The following is a 6,293-nucleotide window of genomic DNA, read 5'->3' as shown; positions in this document are numbered from 1 at the left end:
TGTTATTGGCATATGGTAGTAGGTGCTGACAGAGCTAGACACGGCGGGAATTCTCTCAGAGATATGGAGCTCCAGTCTCAATACTCCACGATCTAATGATTAGAGATTAACCCCTTAGCGACCCAGGATGTAATACTACGTGTAATGCTACGTCCTGAGTCCCATAGGGATGTATGGAGAGAGCTGAGCTGGCAGCCGGCACCTTCCGCTAACAGCAGCAGTCAGTGACCTCACCAATTGCAGCTGGTAACCCATAGCACCGCCATTTTTCAACGATCGCCGCCCTCCTCAACGTCACCGGAGAGCAGCGATCGGTTCCTATGACAGCCGGGAGCCTATTGAAGGCTTGTCATTGCATTAGTTCTATTGAACCTGCCGGAGGCGTTGTGCTATTCACTGCCATACAGTACTTGTACATTCCCTGGGCTTCATAGACATCGAGTGAACAGCTTGTATTAGTTTACAATGTAATAAACACCTATTGCAGATTGTGATTGCTAGATCTAGATACAGGTGATATGTATAGTTTATTGTGAAATAGACACACACTCCACACAAACAGGCATGTAGTAAATGTCCTGGGCTTCCTACATCTGGAATGAACAGGTTACGCTAGGTTCATACTAGCGCCCGAAGTCCGTTCTCAGCTTTCCGTATGGAAATCTGTCAGACCAGGTCCGGCCGTGTGCGCCGGTGAGCGTTTTATGCTCTCCGCCGCGAAACCGTTTTTTTTTTAAATCGGACACATGGCTGACTCTGTGTCCGATTTTAACCTTTTCCCGACATCTGCCGTAATAGTACAGCGCATGTCGGGTGTGTAACTATGGCGGCCGCCATAGCCGCCGGGTGTCTACTGCTTTAAGCAGTAGATCTCCGGCTCTAATGCCTCCGATCGGTCCCCGGACCGATCGGAGGCATTAACCCCTCCGGTGCCATGGTCGGAGGCGCATGGGCGCTGCCATTTTTCCGGTGATCGCCAGCTCCTGGAGCATGCTCCAGGGCCGACGTCACGTTAGCAAGGCTTTACAAGGCTCCCTGGCCGGTCTATGCAGCCTGCAAAAGAAAGGATGATTTTTTGCAATGCATTAGCATTGTAATGCATTGCATTAGTGATCAGACCCCCTGGGGTTCAACACCCCTAGGGGGTCTAATAAATGAAAAATAAAAAAAAAATATAAAAAGTATTAAAAATTCAAATCACCCCCCTTTCCCTAGAACACATATAAAAGTAGTTTAAAAACTGTGAAACAAATACATGTTAGGTATCCCCGCGTCCGAAATCACCCGTTCTACAAATCTATAAAAATATTTTTCCTGTTTGGTAAACGCTGTAGCGGGAAAAATAGTCAAAAGTGCCAAACCGCCGTTTTTTCACTGTTTTGATTCTGATAAAAATTTGAATAAAAAGTGATTAAAGCAATAGCATTTCCCGAAAATGGTAGAACTAAAAAGTACACCCGGCCCCGCAAAAAAAGACGCCTTATGCATCCCCGTACACTGACGTATAAAAAAGTTACGGCTGTCAGAATATAGCGACTTTTAGAAAAAAAACATTTTTTAACACAGTTTTGGATTTTTTTTAAGGGGTCAAAATGTAAATAAAACCATATAAATTTGGTATCGCTGGAATCGTACCGAAACACAGAATATAGAGGACATGTCATTTTGGCTGCGCAGTGAACACCGTAAAACCAAAGCCCGTAAGAAAGTCGCAGAAATGAATTTTTTCTTCAAATCCACCCCATTCTGAATTTTTTTCCAGCTTTCCAGTACATTCTACAGAATAATTAATGGTGGCATCATGAAAAAAATTTGTCCCGCAAAAATTAAGACCTCATATGGCTCTGGGAGCGGAGAAATAAAAAAGTTATGGGGTTTAGAAGGGGGGGAGTCAAAAACGAAAATAAAAAAAAATTGTATCGGCGGGAAAGGGTTAAAAAAACCGGTTTCGCTGCGGAGAGCATAAAAACGCTCACGGCCGGACATCTTTCAAACTCATTCAAATGAATGGATATGAAAGAGTCCTGCAGGTTTCTGTCTCCTGTTCGGTTTTGTGCAGGAAACGTAAACCTGCATGAACGGAGATCGGGCGCAGATGTGAACGAGTCCTTATTTGAGTAGTTAACAGTGGAATCAACACAAATTCCACATATACAGGTATGTTATAAATTCCCTGTGCTATGGAAATATGGAATGAACAGGTTATATGTGTAGATTACAGCAGAATGAAGACTTATACCACACGTACAGGTTTACAGTAGATTCCCAGTGTTTCCTGGATATTGAACAGGTTATTTGAGTAGTATACAGTGGAATCAACATTCATTCCATATATACAGGCATGTAGTAAATTCCCTGTGCATCGTAGACAGAATGAACAGGTTTTATGTTTAGTTTACATTGGAAGTAACACATATTCCACATGTACAGGTATGTAGTAAAGTCCCTGTACCTTATGGACATGGAATGAACAGGTTACAGAAGTAGTTTACAGTGAAATCAACACATATTCCACATATACAGGCATGTTGTAAATTCCCTGTGCTTCATAGGTATGGAATGAACAGGACGTATGATTACTTTACAATGTAATAAATACCTATTCCACATATATAAACATTTTAAATAATATCAAAATATTAAATTCCCTGTGCTTCTTAGATTTGGAATTAACACTTTATATGTATAATTTATTGTAAAATAGACACATTCCACATAAACAGGCATGTAGTAAATTCCCTGTGCTTCATACACGTGGAATGAACAGAATATATGAGCAGTTTACAGTGGAATCAATACATATTCCATATACACAGGCATGTAGACAATTCCCTGTGATTCCTAGATATGGAATGAACGGGTTACGCTAGGTTCACACCTGCGTTCGGCAGTCCGTTCTGTGGTTTCCGTCTTCTGCATGCAGAAGACGGAAACCTGTCAGATCGGGCCCGGCTGTGGTGGTGAGCGTTTTATGTTCTCCGCCACGAAACGTTTAAAAATCAGACACAGAGTACTGCATGTCCGACTCTATGTCCGGTTTTAAAAAAAAAAACGGTTTTGCGGCGGAGAGCATAAAACGCTCACCACCGCTCACGGCTGGACATCTTTCAAACCCATTAAAATGAATGGGTATGAAAGACTCCTGCAGGTTTCCGTCTCCTGCCTCTGTTTTGTGCAGGAAACGGAAACCTTGCAGAACGGAGACCAGGCGCAGATGTGAACGAGCCCTTATATGAGCAGTTTCTAGTGAAATAAACACATATACAGGCATGTAATAAATGCATTCGGCTATAGGTTAAGACTATAATGGGGTCCGTGTGGTTTCTCTGCATTTTTGAAGTGGAGAGGGGAACGGAATCCCCATACAGAGAGCCAAACACTGGTGTGAACCCAGCCTTAGTCCGACAGGAAATATAATCTCAATTCTAAAATATTTGGTAGGCTGTGGAAACTGTACATAATGATCTAGAAATCTTATATAACCATATTTATTCATACACCATGCTGTATTTCTTCAGTTTTCCTGTGAATTGATACAGAAAGTGTATTGGAAAATTGTATAACTTTTCATTATACATACAATAAAAATTTGCTAAACTGGGCAACCCCTAGGAATGAGAACCCTGCTTGCAAGAGCGTACAATCTATGAAGAAAAAGGGGTGACACAAGAGGTAAGGCTAGATTCACACTACCATTATTAATGTTCAATGCTGTCATCCGTCATAGGATGACAGAGACGGACACTAACAATAACATTGTAACAGACACAGATGGAGCCCCCTCAGTCTGTGTTCCTTACCATTGACTCTAATGTAAACAACATGACGGATGCTAGTTTACTTTTGTAATGGAAATAAAATAAGAAAATATGATGGCATAAGTCTTTAGTTTTTTGGGTTTTTTTACATTGGGATAAATGCAGATGGACAACCAATATAGAGGGCTCCATCTGCTTATCTCATTTAATGCTAAAGCAATGTACAGTGGGTACGGAAAGTATTCAGACCGATTTTAATTTTTCATTCTGCTGCATTTGAATACTCGGGCATGCGCATTTTGGTTTAGCTCGCTATAGAACAGCATACTGAGCAGTAAATCCAAAGGTAAAGATAATCCAGCAGAGCGTGATGTCACATAAGACTTACCGTATGTACTCGAGTATAAGCCGACCCGAATATAAGCCAAGACCCCTAATTTTACCACAGAAAACTGGGAAAACTTATTGACTCGAGTATAATCCTGGGGGGGGGGGGGGGGGGTGAACCACCATTGCAGATAAAAAGTCTGGCTATGTGCATTGCAGCTTAGTAACTCCATGGGGATCATAGTAATAGCAGTTAACCCCATCATGTCCCTCACATTAACCCCCTGTGTCCCTCACATAAGAGTTACTGATATGTGGGACATATGGAGGTAATAATTAGGTATCTTCATAATTAAGGTCCTTCATTAGTACCCTCATGTGTCTCACATATTAGTAACCCTTATATGGAGCACACAGGGGTTAATATGAGGGACATGATGGGGTTAACTGTTATTAATGTGAGGCACATGGAGTTACTGAAACTAAATGAATAACCCCAAATGCCTGACATTAATAGGCAGAGTAACTAAAGGAAGATCCCTGTGTGTCACGTTACTGTAGCTTCCTCTCCTCCATACAATAGACATCTTCCATAAGACACAATGAATCCTGGCCACTCATCTGCAGGGTAGATGCTAAATCCTAGTGTGCTAAAGGACCTCTGATGACGTCATGACCATGTGATCGGATTCTGGTGTGGGCGGAGCTACTAGGATTTAGACTCAACGTTATCTGCAGATGTTACATACCAGTGGCTACAGGACCTTTGATGACATCACAGTTCTGTGACCTCATGACAAGCCAATCACAGAGCAGTAGCACTAAAGGACCTCCCCCTTCCAGTTTTCTGTGCTCCGTGGACCCTGACTCGTGTATAAGCCGAGGAGAGCATGAAAAATGTGCTGAAAAAGTCGGCTTATACTCGAGTATATATGGTATCTTTTAATTTAATCGATCATAAAAGTAGTCCAAACAGACATAATTGGATGGTGTATGCCCGGCTGATGCTTTTCGGAAGAAAACTTTAAGTACATAGTCATACATTTTATTATGTCGCCCAAAGTGCATTACCTTACATTTGCCAACATTAAACTTCATTTGCCAAGTCTCCGCCAATGCTTCCAGTTTCCTTAGATTCCCTGTAATATTCTACTATCCTCCTCATTATTGATTACCTTACAAAGTTTAGTATCATCTGCAAATATGGACACCCTGCTTTGTAAACCCTCTACCAGGTCATTAATAAAGATATTAAACAAGAGAGGACCTAATACTGACCCCTGTGGCCCCCCACTGGTGACTGTGACCCAGTCTGAATATTTACCATTAACAAGTACCCTCTGTTTCCTATCAGTGAGCCAGTTGCTAACCCAAATGCTTATGTTTTCCCCCAGTCCCAACAATCTCATTTTGCATACCAACCTTTTATGTGGAACAGTATCAAAAGCCTTTGAAAAGTCCAGATACACCACGTCTACTGCATTACCCATGTCCAGATACACCACGTCTACTGCATTACCCATGTCCAGATACACCACGTCTACTGCATTACCCATGTCCAGATACACCACGTCTACTGCATTACCCATGTCCAGATACACCACGTCTACTGCATTACCCATGTCCAGATACACCACGTCTACTGCATTACCCATGTCCAGATACACCACGTCTACTGCATTACCCATGTCCAGATACACCACGTCTACTGCATTACCCATGTCCAGATACACCACGTCTACTGCATTACCCATGTCCAGTCTTGAACTGACCTCCTCATAGAAGCTGATCAGATTAGTCTGACAGGACCGATTCCTCATAAACCCATGCTGATTGGGTGTTATAAGATTATTTACATTGAGATACCCCAGGAAAGCATCTCTTAGAAAGCCCTCAAATATCTTTCCCACCACAGAAGTCAAACTTACTGGCCTATAGTTTCCAGGTTCACTTTTACACCCTTTTGAAAATTGGCACCACATTTGCTATGCGCCAATCCTGTGGAACAGACCCAGTCATTACTGAATCCTTAAATATTAGATACAAGGGTCTATCTATCACCATGCTTAATTCACTCAGAGCTCGGGGGTGTATTCCATCTGGACCTGGTAATTTCTCTATTTTAGTGTTTTGCAGGCGGCGTTGCACTTCTTCCTGGGTTAAGCAGGTGACATTTAATTGAGTTAACATTACCCCTAATCATGTTGC

This window comes from Leptodactylus fuscus, chromosome 7 (assembly GCF_031893055.1).
Source record: "Leptodactylus fuscus isolate aLepFus1 chromosome 7, aLepFus1.hap2, whole genome shotgun sequence".
Classification (NCBI taxonomy): Eukaryota; Metazoa; Chordata; class Amphibia; order Anura; family Leptodactylidae; genus Leptodactylus; species Leptodactylus fuscus.
The sequence above is the reverse complement of the archived record's forward strand: the minus strand, read 5'-3'. Positions refer to the sequence as shown.